General features: G+C 35.8%; 1 protein-coding gene across 8 annotated transcripts in view; it reads left to right on the top strand.

The window, feature by feature from the left end:
• The window catches only part of LOC105231640 (low-density lipoprotein receptor), a 368088-nt gene that overhangs the window by 130624 nt on the left and 214870 nt on the right, over positions 1-22594 (top strand). The gene's annotated exons all lie outside the window — the stretch shown is intronic.

Below are 22594 nucleotides of genomic sequence, written 5' to 3'. Positions count from 1 at the left end.
CAGGCATCTTTTCCTATGTTAACTTTGCACCTTATTTCCCAGCTGAAAACTGGGGTCATGCAGTCGGTGTTTGCCCAACCGCCACTACCCACCGAGCTATGCCCGCTCTATATTTAAATTCCCTGCAGCTAGTAGTCGTTCCGCCGAGTTTGCTGCGCAGTTTTCAGCGAAGCGGTCTAATAGTAGCAGGTTTAGTATCAGTTCAAAGGCCGCCGTTGGAGTTGTTCTTAAAGCTCCTGTAAACCATACCCCAGCGAGGCTTTGCTCCACTTCCATTGACTTCCGGTAGGTAAATTTCCAATTTCCGTACATTTTCCGCAACATTTTGCTATCCAAGGTACTTGATGCGGTCCTCGAGAGCGAGTTATGTCCCATTTATGGAAGGGAATTTGCATAGAGGAATTTTGAACTTTTTTGTTAATACAAAACCCGCTTGCGCTGGCCAGTTCTGGACTGTATTGCGAGTGGTGGTCATAATACTGCTAATGGTCTTAGATGGTTTGCCTTCCAAGTTCCTTAGCAGTTTATTCACCACTAAACATAATAATAAATTACTTTAATTTTTATCTAAATTTTATAGTAAATTTTTTAAAAAAGATATAGATAAGTTATGGTAAGCATCTTTCTTCAGAAAACACATATTAGGAATCCAAAAAAAATATCTCCTTTCTCTCATTAATTGCAAGTAATATCGCACAAAAGTTTTACAATTTTTTATAAAAATTTAAAAATAGTATGTTTTTTATAGAACTAAAAAGTTACGTGCATTCAAGCGAAACTTTATATTTTACACCACACATTCGCTTTTTATAGCCTTTACGCAGACTTGCCTTGTATTTTTTTCGAATGGATAGCAATTTTATCTCAAGCCATATGCAACCGCCTTCTGTTGCAGCTAACGCCCACGCAGTCCAATTTGTCCGAACTCGTTGAATTTTTGATTACGAATTTATATACCGTTACGCCCAACAGTCAGCGCAAAAAAATAAATGAAAAACGCGTGCGAAATTTCATCTCTGCATTCCACCAGCGCTGCGCAAGAAATATTCATTCGCCTGGCCAAGCAGAAAGCCACACTTTTTTTTTGTTGTTGTGTTGAACGAGAAAAAGTTAAAATTAAACAGATTTTCGCTTTAAAGTGTTGCCGAGCGACAAGCGCAGAGCGTAGCGAAAATGAAAGAATTATGGCAAAACGAAAATTGCCGCAGAATCATTAACACGACATGCTCGATTGCTGACGCATTCACCAGGTGAAACGCACCTACAATATTTATAGCAGTCAGTATGCCAGTTATACATGCAACCGTTGCTCTAGAGTGGTGGCTGTGCTCTGGTGTGCCCTGCTATGCTGACGTTTGAGCTTTTAATGGCGCAGCAGCATTTTAAAGTCATTAGCATCATTTGATCATAAATTTAAAATGCATACTTTGGCGCCGGCAAACGCAAATTTTAGCTCAACATCGAATTATACACACACATATATACAAATATACTTATTTGTATGTGTGGTGTGTGTATGTATTCATTGTCGCACTGCATTTGCTTGTATATATATACTTGTGTGTATGTGTATATATATATATATATACCATTTGTATGGAAACTTGCGTCGCCGCTACTCTCTAGTGCCGCCTAAAAGCGTGCTGTATTACCGCGTACGCTGCTTTTCAACTTTGCCGTTACGCGCCACTAAAGACTCGCGCATACGCCACACCGCGCTCTATTGCTCGGCATACCTGCCGCTCAATGAGTGGAAATCGCGACATTTTGCAAAATATGCAGTTGAAAAGTTTTGCACAAAATACTCTTTTTGCATTTTGCCCACTTCCCTATTTGGCGCTGCTCCGCGCTGGTCTCCAATGTGCTTTGCTGCACTTATGTGAGTTGGTATTTCCTTGTCGCTTGTCGCATACCGCCGACAGCGTTGCTTCGCGCGCTATGCAAGTGCGCGCGCGGCGCTCGTAAATCTTGCACTGCGAATGCCTTAGCATAACTTTAGGCGCCACTTTATGCCTCAGCTCATTCCGCACAAATCACCTCTTGCAACAGCAACGCAATATTATATTCACCTTTCATTCTAATATGAATGTTCCTCAATAACTGGTGTAGTAATGTGCGTGTGGTAAATATTTCACTGTCGAGAAATTAAATATTTAAAGTGTAGAGCACTAAAAAGTCTTAACTTTGTTAATTTATTGTGGAAGTAAGGGATAAGGGTTCGATTTTTGCTCTTTGAGTTTATTTATTAAATGTGTATTTTAGTGTATTTTAGTGTATGAAGTGGCGGCTGGTGGGTCAGGCTAGGGAATCAACTTGTTTTGAAGACCGGTGAAGGTAATTCTAAGAACTCGTGCTAAATGAGACAAAATAAGCAAAATAAAAAAAAAACGGTTCTTAATCTAAAAAAACAATTTTTCGTAAGCTGGCAGACTCGTAAAATGAAATATTATTGAAAAAAACCTTAATACTGTTGCACAGAAGCTATAATACCCTGCACAAAAACAAAATAACTTCATTTTAAGCATTCGGTTTCTATGGCAGCTATATGCTATAGTGAACCGATCTGAATAATTTCTTTGGAGATTACACCGTTGCTTTGGAAAATTATCCATGCAAAATTTGGTGAAGAAATGTCGTCAAATAAAAGAGTTTTCCATACGAAAACTTGATATTCAGCGGTCAGTTTGTATGACAACTATAAGCTATAGCAGTCCGATCGGAACAATTTGTTCGGAGCTTGTACCGATCCTTTAGGCAATAATTCATGCCAAATTTCGTAAACATATCTGCGCAAAGAAAAAAGTTTTCCTTACAAGGACTTAATTTTTCTGGTTCAGTTTGTATGACAGCTATATGCTACAGTGGTCCGAACTGAACAATTTCTTCAGATATATTAGTGTTGCCTTGAATAAAAATCCATGTCAAATTTCGAAAAGATATCTCATCAAATAAAAAACTTGGTTTTGATCGTTCAGTTTGTATGGCAGCTATATGCTATAATAGGCCAAAATTCGAGACGTCGATAAATAAATAGATTGTTTGTGCATAGAAAGCAGTGTGCTAAATTTCAGCTCGATAACGCAAAAACTGAGGGAACAGTATTCGTATACGTATACACTGAGAGAATTCCTGCTGGGCAAACGAACTTTTGCCATCGTCTATACGTACATACATATGCATGTTATATACCGTTAGCAACCATTTTTTATTTTTTTGTTTGGCGTCCCTTCGCGGTCATGTATATGAAACATGTATGCCGACATCGGTGTCACACACATATGCACACACACACACATGTATGCATTCATGAGCAACAGCAATCCTATAATCCTGCGTTGAAATTTTAATGAGTAAAGTTTCCACGAAAGCAAGCATACGAATGCATAGTAGTTTTTAGTTTTATAACAGTATATCCTGATATATTTTTTCCCAAATTTCCGTATTTTGCGCACACTCAATTTCGTTTGGCTTTTGCTGCTTGATGCAGTTTAATGCAACTTCATGTTTGACTTAAGTCGACAAAGTGCGCATACATACATACATTTATATGTATGTATATATATATGTGTGTGTGCTGGTTGTTAGTTTTTTGAAACCAATTTAATGTGACTTGTTTTCAGCATTGTCGCTATAAGCGCTCGTACGAGGGTATGTACAACTGTTTGCTGCTTGCTGGGTTTGTGCTTTTAAACTTGTGTGTGTTTTCAGATATGTTTTCAAGCGGATTTGCAGCGAAATTTAAGTGCCTGAAGTGCGACATGATGAACGATTCTATATTAATTTCGAATTTGGCTTAATATTTCTAAAGTTTATGCGCTTAGTTTGGTTTAGAAATTTGAATACTCGTATTCTTATTATAATGAAGAAGCACAAGTCTGCAACTGTCAAGTAGTAGCATTTAGTCAACTGCATTTAGTCAACTTAAGAAGATGTTAGATGTTGGTTAGCCTTGTTGGAGCGTGCTTTGTAGTACTAAGCTCCAATGTTAAGTAAAAAATTTGAGGAAAAAAATTTTTCAACATGTTGGTGTACTAATGTGCCTACCCTTCAGTTGAATCAATTTTTCACCACATATTATATACATTCATCCAAACAATTTGTTCAATTAACATCTCATTGCTACGACAGGCAACATTATTCAACTGACCTGTATCGAAATATGCCATCGAGCTGCTTTAAATCGTCAAGGCTTGTAAAAACTTCTACTTTTCGTTGCATATGTTACGGCGCTAGCTGTTTAATGTCATTTTGTGCGCAATCATTCATAGCTGCCATGCTTTCTTGCACACGTAGCACACACACATACACCAATACCCGGAAAAACAACGTCGTGAGCGCAGCGTCGGGCATCGATTTCCGCACCGACAGCGACTGCAAGCGCAACTAAGCCAAGAGAAGCGCAAACAAAAATCACGGCAAAAATGTTTTCCCTTGTACTTGATAACTGTTTAAGTGTATATGTTGGTAAAAGCAATTTGTTGACGCTGTTTCTTTTGAATTGTATGTCGCTTTCTTCGCGAGGTTTTTCGCGCGAAGCAAGCCCTGCACCATAGCCTTGCACTGCTCCGGGTTAAAATCCATTTCACTTGACTTCATTCGTGCTTCATTTCCTTTCATATGCATATTCGCAATTTCAAATGTGCTTTTCGCTTGCATTGCATCTCATTGAACTTTCCAATCTCATTGATGCTCTCATCACTTTCTCCCTTCCAACATGCAAAAATTGTTGTTGCTGCTGCAAAAAGTGTCACGATGGCTGTTCCGCTTCTTGTTCTTGATAATCTAATGAAATTTTGATTTGCTTTCTTGTAATAATATTTATCAATGCACCGTCTTGTACAAATCACCTTGAAAATTCATAGAATCTGAGCTGAACAAATTGCTTTCATATTTTTTGTTGGTTAACTGATTGCTATTATAATAGGTCAATTGAAAAGTCCTAGGCCTACCATAGTAAAACACGTTTTTTGGCAAAATCCATTTTTTTTTCTTTTATTCAACATAGGTCCCTTCAAGTGTGATATACTCCTTATTGCAAATTCTCAACTTTTCGATACCATTTTATAGTACGATTTGCTGTCCTTGTTTCAAAAACGCCTCAGTTTCGACGATCCCCTTTTCGTTCGACGAAAATTTTTACCCAGCGAGCATTTTTTTGAGATCTGAGAGTGGGAAGTAGTCGCTTTGGGCCAGATCTGTAGAATTCCCCTGCATGCGGAAGCAACTCAATTCCCAATTGCCATAGTTTTCACTGACTTGTGACACGGTGTATTATCTTGCTGACACAGTACTTTCTTTTCCTACAAATGTGGCCGTTTTTCAGCGATTTCGTGCTGCATATGGTCCAATAACACTGTGTAATAGTAACTGTTGATAGTCCTCTTTTTTCAACTAGTCAATAAAAATTGTCCAATACGCATCCCAAAATATAGACGCCATAATCTTGTCAGCCGATTGTTGCATTCTTCCACGTTTTAGAGCAGGTTCATTGTCTACAGTCCACTCTGAAACTCCGTCGATTGGACTTCGGAATGAAATGATTGAGCCATGTTTCATCCATTTCCATATATTGAAGCAAAAACTTGGATTTATTACGCTTGCACATCTCCAAACTCCGAATTATGAACTCGTCGTCATTTTTGGTCAAAAGTGAGCTCCCACTTCGCATAGAGCTTCTCATACCCAAATTTTTGTGAACGTTATTATTTATACATGCAGTTGACATCTTTTTAGTGCCTGCTACCTCGAAAAATTTCATTTTATAGTCATCCAAAATTATTTTGTGTACTTTTTTGATTTCTTCGTCGGTAACAACCTTTTTGGGCGTCCACTCCACTGCGTTTACTGCCTGCGGTGCTCACTTCAGCACGTCTAAAATATCTATCCTTGATAGTTGATTTTCCTGTGACAGTGTCCGGGAACTCGTCATGAAGCTATCGTTTTCCTAAGAGCTTACGATGTCAGATTAAGTCGATATTCATGTCATTTATTGTAGGGTTGAGACCTTTCCTTCCTTTACAATATCACTGGATTTCATCGCAGTCAGCAATTCATCATAAATATTTCAATATATAGATAGAAAAATCAAGGCTTTAAAGTATATTATTTTCTTCAAAAGCATATGCTTGTTTAAAGAGTTCTTCCTAGTTAAGAAATATCTAATCCGTTTCACAGCAACTCGGCACAGTTTTACAAAGCAGAGTTCTAAAGGCTGTCAAAGCATTGTTAAGCATGCTTGGAACAAAGGGTTATATTTTATAGGTGCTTAAACGCATTCTATTGACTAAAAAGTAGTTAGTAGACCATTTTAATGCAATGTGTTTGTACTATCGTATTTAATATCTTGGTAACAAGTGGAACCTATCTGAACACTTACTAATAACTTACTCTCCTTAAACTGACATTTATATAAAAAATTATAAAACTCATGCCATCTATCTTCCAGAGAATTGTGTAAGGTCTTGTAGCTGCCCTCGATACAAAAAGTGATGATTTTATTATATTCCCGCAAGAAGTGCAATATAAAAACTGTGCCTCCTCTTTACTGAGTTCAGTTAATACCTCGATGAGCTGTACTATGCGTATTTTCTTACTAAATTTTGCCTCCGTGTCTTTCATTTCGAACGCATTGCTCTTCTTTATCCTGTATATATATGCATTTCGACAGAAATTCATTGTCTGAATCTTCAATAAGTTATAGCGTCCTTTTCCGTTTTACAAATATATTTTCGTATATTTTTGTTGCTGTTTGGTGTGTAACTGGGATCTTGCAAATGTCTCTTGCAGTGAGTGCGCTGCTGCCACAAATGTTTTCCACTACATTCATAATGTTGTTGTTTTAATTGTTGTCAATGAATATAAGATTTACTGTCGTAATCTCGCACTCGCTTTTGTATGACTTCAGAGCCTGCCGCCACAAGCGACCGGGGTAATTTTTGCATACCATACATACAAACTACTTGTATGGCAGACTGTTCATCAGTGTATTGTTGTTCAAGGTTCAAGGAACTATATATGAGTGTAGAAATAAACAACCATTTTTTATTGGGTGAGCATTTTTTGATCACCACAAACTGAGGTTCAAATGAGGTATTCCTTCGACCTTGACTGGCCTTGCGCCGTATACCTTTAACCATGTATACATACATATTTCATATATTTAGATATAGCATTTATGTAAAATAGCTAAATTTTTGACATTTATGTAATAGTTTCCAACTTCGGAAGTTCTCCACTTTTCTACAAATTGCTGCGCAAATATTTGCTTAGCCAAACTCAAGTGAACGATTGTTAAATTGGACAAAACGAGTTCAATTGTCCACTTTATTTGTTTTGCTCAAACAAATCTGCAAAGCATATATTGTTGAGCTATAAAAATTTGCCAAAACTTAAGCAAGTTTTCACCAAATTTGCAAATGTAAATAGCAGAAAGACGTACGCATACACAGAGATTATTACACAGGAGATTTGCTACCCACACACTCATGTAATGCCGAAAGCAAAGAAAAGTTTGATCAACTCTCTTGTAGGAATGCGGGTAATTTGAATAACTTTGCATAGTGACCAATTGGTTTTTGTTGACAGAACAGAGGAAACATGCGTATATTTGCAAATGTATGTATGATATGTACCATATGTATGTACCAGCTGTGCAAGCGAATTTAGTGACACAACGATTTGTCCTTTGTTTCAAAATCGGCCTCAGTTTCGGCGATCCCTTTTTCGTGCGATGAAATTTTTTTTCCTAACAAGCATTCTTTTGAGATCTAAGAACAGGAAATAGTCACTGGAGGCCCGATATAGAGAATACAGTGGATGTAAAATAATTCGAAGCTCGAATCATGGATTGTCGCTATCGTTTTCATTGACTTGTGACACCTTGCTTTGGCTTAGTGAGGCAGCACTTTCTTTTTCTTCTAATACGGACGTTTTTCGGGCGATTTAATCCTTCAACAGGTCCAATAACCCTGTGTAATAGTCGCTATTGATGATCCTTTCATTTCCAAGGTAGTCAATATTCCGAGCGCAATCCAAATACAGTCGCCATTACCTTGCCAGCCGACATTTTTGCTCCAAAAGTGAGCTTGCGCGACTCCCAGAGCTTGCTCATACCAGATATTCGTGAATGATATGATGTACATGTTCAGCTAATATCCTTAGAGTGCCTGCTGTTTCGAACAATTTCACTTTGCGGTCTTTCAAAATTAGTTTGTTGACTTTTTTGATGTTTTCATCGGTAAGAATCTTTTGGGCGTCCACTGTGTTCACCACCTTTGGTGCTCATTTCACCACGTCTAAACTTAGTATTCCAATATTTTAGGCTGATTTTCCTGGGGCGATATCCGCAAGCTCGTTATCAAGCTAAGTTTTTGCTTCAAATGAAATTTTTTCTTCAAAAGGCAATACTATTTTATCGACACACATAATTTTATAACTTTTTTATCCATTTTTACACAATAATAAACGTTACTTCACTCAAAATGATATAATGCATAAACTAATGCTCCGACAGCAGTCAAAATTATAAAATGAAAGGCGCTTTCAAATAGAGCTAATTTAAAGTCATATGGACCAGTTATGCTTCATATGCTCCACCAACAAGCAGTTACCTTTGTCCACAGCTAAAGTCATCAAAAACAAAAAATAGCAAAAATCATAAATCTTAAAATTTTAAAAATTGAATAACGCTTAGAGGGTTAAGAAAAGTAAATATGATCTAAAACACTTAAAAACCAAGTAAGTTAGCAGAGTGTGTAGTATGAGCATAATATGAAACATAATATGTTTTCATACATATATAATCCATGCATGTATAACTGCATTTTCAAGCCATGCACAATTCTTTATCTGGTTTTATTTTCTCTGCCTTTGTAAGCTGGAATTGAAATTGTCCTGCAACTGAAAATAGTTTACTCACAAACATATATGTAAACATGATATTTTTGCGGTATGTAATATATAGGTATATATATATGTACATACATATAAGAATTTTATCTGCGCACACATTCAAGTAAATATGTGCACTAAGCTTTAAAGGAAACGCTTGTCCGTTTGTGTGTGACCATACTTATGAAGAGTAAATAAAGAATTGCAATTCTCCTTCGGAAGTCTGCAAGTTGCCTCTGATGCAGCAGGTGTGTAGAATGTTGCAAATAAAGGATAAAAGTGTGCAGGGTGAATATATTGAAAATGCAGGAAGCTACTAAGAGTGCTTGCCTGACACACCGGATATGTTTATAATGTGTGGTTGCTGAGCGAGGAAGGAGGAGAATTTTATTATATTGCTTGCAAGGAAATGGAATATAATCGTTTTTAAAAAGGAAGCTTAGCTAGTTGTGATCGAAAGTAAAAAAACAAAAATTAAAGAGCAAAAGGCAATAGAGGAGGTCAAATAAAAACTAAATAAATAATATAAGCGATTGGCTTAAGAGATGAAGTTATAAAGGATTGAGATCAGACAATGATGCACTGACGCACGGTTGCTGCATGAAGTGCAGGATGTTTGACAATTGATTCTTCTCTTTTTACAAGCTGAACGGAGTGTTGTGAGTTTGCGAATGAGAGCGTCTTGGTGAAATATCTCAAGTTCTTGTATAGTTAAACTTAAAAATATAGTTGATTTTTGCTTTTTCTAGACTAAAAATGCAAAACTGTCAGAAAAAATAATGGCATGTTCGATTCCCTTGATCTCGTATCTATTCTCCAGGCGGACCTCTGAAGAAAGTGTTTGGCGGTAAGCAAGATTTTTCTACCAAAAACCAAAAAAATGTAATGTAACTATAGGTAATCTGTATTGATCTATGAAACCTGTACGAAGGATTAGTCAAAATTTTAATTTTTAACGAAATAGTGGCGGCGTGTTCTTTGCAAAATGTACACTTCAAAATTGCTTAAAAAATAGAGATTCCTATCAAAAATTTTCGACCATAATTAATTTGTGAATATATCTGAGAAGAACATCAAAAAATTTCAAGCCGATGAGTCCAGCCGTTTCGGAAATATTTTCTTCGTCGACTCTGAAAACATCGTTTCGAGAAAAATGTGTTTAAAGTTTTTGAAGTCGATTACATTAAGTTAAAAATTTTTATTTTAAAAAATCTCGGTCATATATCCGAAACCATTTATTTTAGATCAACTAAAAATTTTCGGAAAATATTTTTAAATAAATATATGTACAGTCGACAGGAATTTAAATATTTTTTTTTTTCAAATCCGCAAGGAGATATAAACCTTTAAAAATCTTTTTGAACGAGAGTTAATTGATCAATTAGCCGAGCTTTGCTCGGTAAAAGCGCTAATTTAGATCGATCTAATTCTTAATCGAATTGAAATCTAGTTGAAACTGGTATCTAAAACTCTGCCGGTTGTTGTCCAGGCTGTAATTTTGGTTGTGTGCATTGGTAAAACAACAGTCAGCTGATGAATTTTAATCACCAGAAAAATACAAAATGCGACCTCAAGCAAGTATAATAGCTAATCGTTAAACGAGCCTATCGTTGATCGAGTAGCCGACTGTGCGTAAAGCAAAAGCTGTTTTTTTTTTAATATTTCTTGAATAAGCTATTCTCCGGCACTCTAGCAAGTTGTTAGTTGCATGCTCAGTAACGTTAACAACCGCCTAAAAGTATGCAAAGATAAGCACAAAAGTTATCAGTTTCGCCTTGACATATTGAATGGATCATATGCTCATACTAAAGAAAACACACATACTCACTCACACGCACTATCTCACCCAACCGTTCATACGAAATGAATTGCCCTTCTGGCGAGCTCCACACCCCCCGATACGGCTTAACTTATTGTCGCTTGGAGTTTGCGGCAAAATTAAAGTTGATTTCGAATATTTATGTTTTTTTTTTTTACACTGACACAAAATATTACTTAATTTTGTATGCAATCCTTTACTACAAGTTACCGTTATCACGCTGTGTTGCTTGCACACGCGCATGAGCCCGTCTACCACGTTTGCGTGTGCTAGTGTGCGAGTGCATGGCAGCGTGTGCGTGTGTTTGTATGCGAAATTGATAAACTTTGGCTTAGCATCATTTGAAATTCCGCTTGTAATCGGTTAATTTAGTTTTGTAAGTTTGCTGCAACAACAAAAACAAAACACATTGTGACACACCTTCACTTTGCTACAAAATAGCAATAGAAATAACAATAAATAATTAGATTACTTAAAAGTTCGCAACAAGCGCACACACATACAAACGGAGAGCATCTCGCAACATAACGGAAATGCTATACTATTTACTTTGTTAATTCGCCATGTGTGTGCTGTCACGACAGCAAACTTTTCTCAGTGTGCCCACCTGCGCGCTCAGATTACAAGTAAACTTTAACGCCTTTGCAGTGTTGCCACCCGTTGTTGTTTAGTGTGTTAGCACGCATGTGTGCCATAATTAGTTTATTCTGCGTGTGGAGGGCAGGCTAAAGGCGTATTGTCACACCAAATGAACGCATTTCCGTGATATATTTTGGTTGGCGCACAGCACATGTGGTTAGTATTTGCTGGCATCGCAATTACTTGGCATTATTTCAGACGTGTGGGTAGTTGGACTTGGAATGCCACTGGTCAGGCACAAGTTGGAGAGGCAGGGAGGCAGAACATGTGCCACTTGTGATTATGAGTTGGCTTTCAGCTAATAATAGTAATCAGAATTTCTTAAAGAAGAGAGAAGATTATCCTGTTGGTGGAAAGCATGCGAATTATGACTATCCATAGTGATTTGTGCAGCTTGCTTTAGGACGACCTAAACAAGCGATGGAACGACCTACAAGAAATTCGTTTTGGAGGTGAAGTCCCGAAATGTAAAAGGCGACATATTATATATTCGTGGCCACGCAAATCTTACCACTATACTTTCCTTAATTTTTTTCGGATTATTTCGTTCGTTCGAGATTTTCCTCAATTTTTTTTTTAACACCTTTACTTCTCTACAATTTTTCAGCATAAAACATAAAACACCAAACTAAAAGCATTTAGCCACTGGTGCCGCATTTCTAGATAGTAGTGGCCCTACGCGCGTCATAATGGAGCTAATTCGCGCATTTGCCACTTGCAGCGGCTGCAATCGCGCAAACGCTCCGCGCAAAGGAGAGTATACTTGTTTATGTGCTTCAACACGAGCTTAACTTTCTCTAGCGCCCTCTGCATGCTGTTGGCGCGAGCCACTCACTCATTTTCGCAACTCAATTTTACTTCTTTCGCTTTCAATGCACATGTTGCAAAATGTCAGAGTTGCATGTCAGTACTGCAACAAAGCAAAGCACCATACACGCCACTCCAAATAGAGCAGAAATGCGAAGCAACAACTCCTGCTGGAGAACCGCTGCCACTTGTACTATGTATAGACGCGCGTTGAATGAGTAATAGCCACCGTATTTGCGGTAATTTTGCGGTTACGACATGCGTATGTGTGTGGGCACACCCACATGGTTGCATGTGCTGCTGGTAATGTCTTCATTCATGTTTGCAACCTTTCATTCATCTTCATCATGCACTTTCCGCTAATACCTGCTGCCAGCATCAGCATTATCTCTTTCTATTCACTCTTTGGTTTTCGTGCTGCCATTGTTGGTTGAGCACAGTATTTCTATTATGTACGAAGTATTATGCACTCGGCAGCACCTGGTGATTAAGAGCAAAAATGAAAAAAAATACAGACTGTACAGATTTAAAGACCGCTTAACCTTGGATTTAGTAAATTCGCGACAGTTTACTTTCTAGGCAAATATTCAACGTCATCTTTTGATGAGTTCATCGGAAAACCTTTATGAAGTTAAAAACTGGGTAGCTATCCACATTCACTTTCTCTTTCCCCATCTTAATAGATTACTAGAAGTTACAATTACTCGGTACTTGTAATATTTAATATTTTTTTTTTTTATCTCAGCGTGAACTTTTCGTTCTGAAATCGATAAATGTAGCTTTGGAGACAATCTTTGAATATTTGATGTCAAGCGTTGATAAGCGAGAAGTTCTGGCTCATTTTGGTTTCAGAAATATAATTACGGAAAATATTGCATAAATTGCAGAAGTAATTAATGAAATTAATGATTGTTCCAGCTCAATTTTAGATTTTATTTTGGTTTGCAACAAAACACACAAGCACTGCATTCAAAATGTGCCAACAACTCAGGGTTGCATTATTGCGAGCACGCATCGAGTGTCTACCGTTGTTAATGCTCTCGTGACCACAATACCGCCCGCTCCAACCGCTCACTGAGAAGCGTAATTAGTGCTTATACAGTGCGAATAATTGAGCAATTTGGTGCTTACAAAGAGAAGTGTGTCAATTAACTTAAATTAGCTTTAGTTAAAGGGTCGTCACAGCGTAAAACCGCCTAATTTGGGAGCGCCTCGAAAATTATGCAGTTATTAGGTTTATGGAAATTAGTTCTAAGATACATATACATAGGTGTACTAAATTACAACTGAAACGTTTTATGAGTATTTTTTTATTATATACAGACTCCCTCACTGCTAGTTGCTGTATTTTTTAAAATAGAGGCTACTGGCTGGGAAAGTTGATTATTGCTTCTTGATCTATGCACATTAGCCAATATTGATGTCAAAATCTAACTGCAATTAGATATAAATGAAAATTGTCCAAAACGACGTTTAATTTACGTAGTTAGGTAAGTGAAATCTGGCAACTCACAACTTTATTGTAAAGTCTACAGTGGCCTAAAATATTCATCTCAACCGAAAAATTTAATTAAAAGACGAACATTTTCGCGCGATTATTTTTTACAACTTTCGACGTGAATTAACCCAGTAACAGTGCATTGATGAACTTTATTCATGTTTTTTTGACATGAAACTCCATCAAGGACCAGTGTGACGATGTTGAATTCGATCGTATGACCTCGATCACACCAAGGCTTGTACATCGTCCAATATCAGTTGTTGTTCCGGAAATTATTGATGTTGCAAGAGAGTCTTATGACCTATCCTGAGATTGAGACAACTATAGACATTAGTGGGAACAGCATGGAAACATGTCTCTGCCATCATGACAGGTGATGAATTGTGGATTTACGCATATCAGTCCGAGCCAACTGCTTTTCTTAAACACTCAAAATATCGATTTGATGAGCCATCACCCGCAGAGTCCTGATTTGGCACCGAATAACATCTTTTCATACTGGCACGTAAAAAATAAACTAATAGGTCAATGTTTTTCATCACCTGACGAGGCAATTGATGCATTCAGAACGCATGCTTTAGAGATACCTCATTAAGAGTGACAAAAGTGCTTCAACAATAGGTTCAATTGCATACAGAAGTATATAGAGTTTATCGGCGAATAGTGTGAAATACCGTAAAGTGATTTTCGATGATTAATATGAGTTTTTCTTTTTGTTCTCTAATCCCGCATTATGTTAAAAGAAGGCAGTTTTCATATAAGAAATTCACTCGGCATGTCAAGCTAATCATTTATATATATTTTTTATTTTATTTATTATTTTTTATTTTTAAGAAATTTGTATAATAATAAATTAAACGCTTTTTGGGTTCTCAGACGTTAGCTTCTGAATGTTCCAAACTTGGTGCTTAAACTTAATAAACACAGTTCAGGGTATAATTATACTCATATAGTATATATAACGCGTCTGCTTCTTATCGTCTTCTTCACACCAAGCAACCGCTTGCATTTTAGTAAAAAAAACAAAAATGCGGAAGCAAATAAAATAAAAAGGTTCTAAGAGCATATCTTTGTATTTACTATTTCTTTTTATTAACATGCATAAAAGTACATGTATCATTTTGTTCTTTCCACCTCCCTTTTGTTATTCGTCAGTAGCAACAAAGAAGCTTCAAACAAACCACCCGCTATTTATAATACTAGTAAGCGCTTACTTATTTCTGAAATATGATCTACCACCCACTAAAAGTAATCTTCTCTTTCTTTGCAGGTATGTAAAAAATGTGTTGGACATCAAGAAATAGCGGATTAGCGTTGAACGTTAAGTTAATGCTAGCAAATTTGTATATATGTATGTATATATTTATGCTTTGAGATTATAATGAAGTTATTCATATAAAATTTCATAGAATGAAACCCCGTCTACTTCTCATATAACATAATTTTAAATTCCACTTGATTCTTTCATTTTCCATTACGCATTAATAATTTCTTTAAAGTATGCCATCGCATAATCAAAAATTGCCCAAATGCAATCAAATCCGTTCAGGCCAGTGGTTACCGAATATGTGAACCCTAATATCTATAGCTGACATTTGGCCGAAAATATCGGTCAATGAGTGAGATAAACAATTGAAATTCAGACAGAATCTATTCCTGACAATATTTTATCTATGTTTCAAAAATGGGTTGAATCGGGTCAATACTTCCCTGAGCTCCCATATACCTAATACTCGTATAACTTCCGGGTGACTTTATAGCGCATATATCGGTCAATATTTGAGATATCTCAATGAAAATTACAGAACTTGTTTTATTTATAGCAGTTTTATTTTATTTATAACAGTTTTATAACAGTATATCTTTGTGCTTAAAATAAATAAAATTGGACGATAACTTGACTTAGCCCCATATAAGCATTACCACGATTTTCGAACATCCGACTGAGTTTCCTCCATATGATTGGTGATTGTATGTAAGGTACCTTAATGAATCTCAGGAAACATTTAATTAGTATGTGACATATTAATAGAAGGCAGTATTGGCAAGAATAGATAAAATCGGGTCGATACTGCCCTCAATCCTCATATACTAAATATATGTACAGTTGAACTTTCAATTGAATTGGCAATAGAACTCAAACTTCATACAAATTTCCTTTTTTATGTAATTCGAGGTCTCTCTAACTCTAAGTTTTTCTGTGGATTATGGGGACTCGAGTTAGGTAAGTTCAACTATATACATAATTGCTTGGATTCCGATCCTCTGTTTGGCGTTTTACATCGTAAGTTATTTCCCTGGCTTTGAGTCCGACAAATTGCAAAAGTATGAAATCTTCGGTTGCACACGAACATAGCCCTTCCTTGCCTGTTTTTTAAATAATATAATTGAAAAAGGTTTATTGCTTAATATATAGATATATATTTTACTAATTTTTATAATTATTTTCGTCACTTGGCATTTCAATAAACCTGGTATAAAACAATAATTTTGGTGAGCATGAGAAATATGACTTTTTTCGCAATTAAAAAATAGTCATCTGTAAATTAATGATTATTTCAATTAAGCTTACAATTGCTGCTTCAACGCTGATAAGCTTTCAAAGTCAATGCTTCCTTGTTTGGAGGCGAGCATTTAAAAGCCAGGCAACAGGCAAGCGCTCTGTTGCAATTAAATGCGCGACTTGCATCAGCCAAAGGCTGCTGATAGTGCAGCAACGTGATATTGCCAGCTGCACAAATCAGCGCATGTTGCAAGCAGCCAGCCAAGAGTCTATATATGGAGTGCTTACAATTATACTAATAGGCACACATGTATGTATATATTGTATATGTGAGCTAGGCACACATATACTTATATGTACTTCGTTGTTAGAAAAAGCATACTTGCGAACTTATTGTTCGAGCGAATGTTTAGGTTTTTTGATTTCCAAAAGTTGGAAGTGAGCAAAAACGTCAAGCGCCGATTAAATAACTTAGTCGCGTGTGCAGATTTTTGCGTCAGATTTTCACATCACTTTGTTGGCTTCAAACATATGTGCTTTGTATGAAGCCTGTTTTAGCCCGTTTATGCAACCAAATGCCAAATTAAGGCGTTACAACTACTTGGTTAAGTGTTTGTGCGCTTGCTGCCTTAAGTTGGGCGACAGTTTACATCAGCCATGCTGTTGTTGTAGTGGCAGAATTATGCCGCTTACATCAGCCATATTTTGTAATGCTTTTTTCTTATGCTTGGATGAGCAATTATGATCAGCATTTGATGGATTTGTTAGTGACTTTAGAACTATAGAAAGATAAAAAAATAACCATTAATCAAAAAATATAACCACTTTATAACCGAAACTCAAATTTTGTTTAAATTTGAGTCTATGATAACCAATTTGTAACCAATATATAACTGATACATAAGCAATGTATAACCATTTTATAACCAAAACTCAAAATTTGTTTCAGTATGAGTCTATGATAACCAATTTGTAACCAATATATAACTGATATATAACCAATGTATAACCATTTTATAACCAAAACTCAAAATTTGTTTCAGTATGAATGGTTAATATTACAACCTTTTTCCCTCGCCTGTAAACTTATGAAAAGTGATCTAATGTTATTTTGCATTTTAGGTAACTACGAGTATATAGTCCACATTCATCATACTAAATAAAAGTTCAATTCACTTGCTGATTTGTTGTTGTAGCAATATTTCAATAAATAATCGCTCAGCTGAGTGTGGCAAGTTACGAAATGTGTCTGATGTCGCATGACCCAGACAAAATGCACTAAATCGCAAAATATTATTTATTAATTGTAAAAAAATAATATTGAATAAAGAATAAAGCTTGCTGAGCTTATTTTACAACGCAAATTTGTTTTTGCAATGCCAGCTTAGCTTAGCTGACTAAGCATACATTCGATTAAATAAGTCAAAACGCATTTAAATTAATCTGCTACATAAACAAATATTCGTATATATGTATATATTTATATAATAAATATCACATATTCACATTACTTATATAAATGTATTGAAAATTATTAAAAATGCTTACAAACATACATATGGTGGTTAAATGCGTCAGCGATAACCAAATGGCGGAAGCCAGGCTACATATGTAACGGGTGATTTTTTTGAGGTTAGGATTTTCATGCATTAGTATTTGACAGATCACGTGGGATTTCAGACATGGTGTCAAAGAGAAAGATGCTCAGTATGCTTTGACATTTCATCATGAATAGACTTACTAACGAGCAACGCTTGCAAATCATTGAATTTTATTACCAAAATCAGTGTTCGGTTCGAAATGTGTTTCGCGCGCGCGTGTTTTGTTCAGCGATGAGGCTCATTTCTGGTTGAATGGCTACGTAAATAAGCAAAATTGCCGCATTTGGGGTGAAGAGCAACCAGAAGCCGTTCAAGAACTGCCCATGCATCCCGAAAAATGCACTGTTTGGTGTGGTTTGTACGCTGGTGGAATCATTGGACCGTATTTTTTCAAAGATGCTGTTGGACGCAACGTTACGGTGAATGGCGATCGCTATCGTTCGATGCTAACAAACTTTTTGTTGCCAAAAAATGGAAGAACTGAACTTGGTTGACATGTGGTTTCAACAAGATGGCGCTACATGCCACACAGCTCGCGATTCTATGGCCATTTTGAGGGAAAACTTCGGACAACAATTCATCTCAAGAAATGGACCCGTAAGTTGGCCACCAAGATCATGCAATTTAACGCCTTTAGACTATTTTTTGTGGGGCTACGTCAAGTCTAAAGTCTACAGAAATAAGCCAGCAACTATTCCAGCTTTGGAAGACAACATTTCCGAAGAAATTCGGGCTATTCCGGCCGAAATGCTCGAAAAAGTTGCCCAAAATTGGACTTTCCGAATGGACCACCTAAGACGCAGCCGCGGTCAACATTTAAATGAAATTATCTTCAAAAAGTAAATGTCATGAACCAATCTAACGTTTCAAATAAAGAACCGATGAGATTTTGCAAATTTTATGCGTTTTTTTTTTTTAAAAAAGTTATCAAGCTCTTAAAAAATCACCCTATAGTGCTATGGGCACACACTCATGTATATGATATGTAAAGCAATGTGCCGAGGTATATACATATTTATAATGTGAAGTAGCGAACTGATCATTATCAATTTGTTTCGGCACGAGTTTAGCGCTAATAAATCTGACACATAAACTCAATACAGTGTTAACTGGATATGTAGTTCTAGAAGTTGTGGAAAATTTAATGTTTTTTCTATTTATTATTATACTCAAAATCTTCTTTTTAACTGAAGCAAATGTGAAATTTCCTGAACATATTTCGTCAAATAAAAAATTTTCATAGACAAATTTTTTGTTGATAGTTCAGTTTATATGACAACTATAGGCTATAGTGGACCGATCTGAACGATTTCTTTTTAGATTGAACTATTGTCTGAGACAATAACTCATGCCAAATTTTGTCAAGATATCTCATGAAATAAAAAAGTTTTCCATATAAGCATATGATTCCCATCGTTCAGTTTGTATGGCAGCTATATATTATAGTGGACCGAATTCAACGATTTGTTGAGAGATTATATCGTTGACTTGAGCGATACTCCACACGAAATTTCGTGCAGATATGTTTTCAAATAAAAAAGTTTTCCATGCAAGCACCTAATTTAGATCGTTCAGTTTGTATGACAGCTATATCTTATAGCGACACGATATCGGCGTTTGTAACATATTATTAGTTTCTTAAAGAGTAAATGATGTGTGAAAAATTTCAGATTGCTATCTCAAAAACTGATAATATTTGTCGTACTATGTAGTGCTCACTGTACTGCATGCAATATGCAGCCTACATATGTATGTATGACACAAACGAAATTCGCTAATAATCAATTTTATAGCAAATACTAATCGCAGACATACTGACCCAGTCACGATTATAGCACAAGTGAAGTACACACTAACATATTGAAGTACTCGCGTTTATACTCGTATTATGAGTGACGTAGCAAGCGCCTTAAGTGACTGCCTATGCATTTAGATAAGAAAATCAGCAGACTTAGAAGCGCATAAAATTGTAAGCGCCTATGAAAGCGTTCCGCGTTGCTTTTTAGATATAATTGTAATACGCATTTTATGCTAAAACGCCATTAGCGTTATGCAAACGGAAGTAAGATATGTCTGTATGTACAAGTTATGTGCATAAATCTAATTATAACTGCAGTTTTGCTTAGTTGGTCAGTGTCAGCCTGCAGAATTTGCGTTTCGATTTAAAAGCATAGAAGTGGGTAATTAGGTAAAGGGTAACAGATTATTGGTGTACGCTTGGTTATGCGAAAAGCTTAGAGTTATATACTTATTATTTAAAATGCTACTTAGTCGTTGTTTAGCTTCAGAAATCTACGTGTCCTTATGTTTTATTTTTTTTTTGTTCTTTTTTTAATAGTTTTTTGTTTATAGCATAAATATTTGGAAAATAGCGATTCGTATGAGTTACAAGCACACTGAACGACAACAAGCGCGAGTTACGTTTTCTAAAGTAAGATTTTGGAAAATATTTTTCAATATGTTAAGACGCATATACTATACATACACATATACAAGTGTGGTCACATAAAATGCAAAAAAGGCGTTATAATAGAAACCTCTTATAAAATTTGAGTTTTGGTTATAAAATGGTTATATAAATGGTTATATATTGGTTATAAAATGGTTATATATTGGTTATATAAATGGTTATAAAGTGGTTATATATTGGTTAATTGAAAATTTTATGCTGAATATATGTAATATGTTGTAGTGAATTGTAAATAACAAAAAACTCAATTTCGGTTACTTGACCATACGTTGTTTTGCATTTTAGGTAACGATATGTGCATGTAGTATTTCAAAACTTCTTAGCGAAAATCATTATCTATAGTATAGGAGATTAATTCGTGGAACTAAATCACACACTTTTGGTACTTAACTATAGTATATCCAATATCATACTTACACTTTTGCTAAAATATCTAACATACGAGTATTCGTATAAAACAAAGAGGAAGTTTGAAATTATAAAATATATTAATAATATAATAGTATTATCTGGTACGACTATATTTGTGCAAAGTTTTTGTCTGAAAATTTAAGTTTGAAGAAGAAAAAAAACTCACTTGGAGCCAGAACTGATAAATACGGTGGTTGATAGATGGTATTCATCGTGTTTTTGTTTCTGAATTCGGTCACAATTGTGACTCGGTGCGATAGTGCATTATCATCGTGTAAAATCCATGAAATGTTCTGCTACAATTCTGGCCGTTTTCGATGGTTGTTTTCACGCAAATGCCTCACTACCGCCAAATATAACTCCTTATTAACCGTCTGTCCTTGCAGAACTAATTCATGATGCACCAAATCACGAATATCGAAAAAAATGAGCATCACCTTAATTTTGGAGCGGCTTTGGCGTGGCTCTTTTAGTTTCGGCCCGGTTTTCCTCTCCATTCCGATTATATTGATTTGTTTGCAGGTCCAATAAACGAATGGCTCATCGGCAGTTACAATGCTTTCCATGAATGTGGGTTAGGAATTTACACAATTAAACATGTCCAATAGGTATACAGTACTTTTTAAAAACAAAAAAATTAATTCAGCTTTATAGTGAAGAGTTGAGCAAGAACGCGTTTCATACCCAAAATGTCCACCAAAATCATACGAACGGACTCGTCAGCAATGTTTTGTTCTCTTGTCATCTCTCTAATTTATCAATTGAAGCGGCTGAAGGTCGTCCAGAATCCAGAGGCATGTCTTCAATGGTCCCTCGACCATCTTTGATTTGACCATAAGCCTATCCCAACATTCCCAACGATTCCACATACGAAATTCGGTTTTAATTACCAAATTTGAGACAAAGACAAAATTTTTGTTCGATAATTTTATCGATTGTAAAAATCGCAACCCACTAATTCGATTGCTTAAACATTTGTTTGAAATAACTAAGTGGAAAATCCAACGACCGCATTTGATAGCGCATTCATATGAAATGAACAGTATAAACGACTAAAACTAGAGTCCACTGTGACTTATTCCCATTTCTTACCCGGAATCGAAAGAAGCAGCAGCAAATGCGATAAGCTGGGGAAATTCGAAATAACATATATATACACACAAGTATAGTAATCTATATGTGAATTTGATTGCTTATTTAGAAAGCGAACTTTTTGTTGTTTGAAAATTTCCTAAGAAATGCTATTCTCCGATATTGTTATTTCAAGTTGCATTTTAATAAAAGGTTAGCTAAAATAACTAAAAATAATATTAGAAAACAATTCTCTGTTAATAACTATTTGCAAAATAGTCAATTAGTTCCACGCTTAAAGCGGCTTCTTTGATATTCGAGTGAAATTGCTGTGTTTCAGTTTCCACTTTATTGACCTTTCAAATGTGAGGTTATCAATTTGCTATTTTATTTGTTAGTTTTCAATAATATTGATGTAATAAGGCATGTAGAATAGATTATAATAGAGTGGACAATAAACAAAGTATTTCAAGCGAAATGTGGGTGTCTTTCAGGCCCCTAATTTAATCTTCTAATATCTACGAAATAGAAAAGAGAAATATAACCACTTCCAAATGAAAATTTCATAAAGTGATGATGTCCGTTCCCAGTCAAGACTAAAACTACATGTTATAGGCACAATGAAGTGAAAGTGCGTCAAAATATAGCGCCTGGCCTTTTTATTCTCACACAACCGGGAAAGTGCTTTCTAACAACTCGGATGGGAAACCCACATATGTAGTTCTTCCAACTCGGTAGCATTCTCTAAAATGTATAGTAAAACTCATGTTGGATCAAGCCGTTTTAACAATTTAACAAAAAAATATCTATATATCTCCCGAAGATCCCTGCTTACTATATAATAACTAACCTTAAATTTGGTTTAACACTCAAGAGAATATAA

This window comes from Bactrocera dorsalis, chromosome 2 (genome assembly GCF_023373825.1).
Source record: "Bactrocera dorsalis isolate Fly_Bdor chromosome 2, ASM2337382v1, whole genome shotgun sequence".
Classification (NCBI taxonomy): Eukaryota; Metazoa; Arthropoda; class Insecta; order Diptera; family Tephritidae; genus Bactrocera; species Bactrocera dorsalis.
This window is presented reverse-complemented; position numbering and strand designations above follow the sequence as displayed.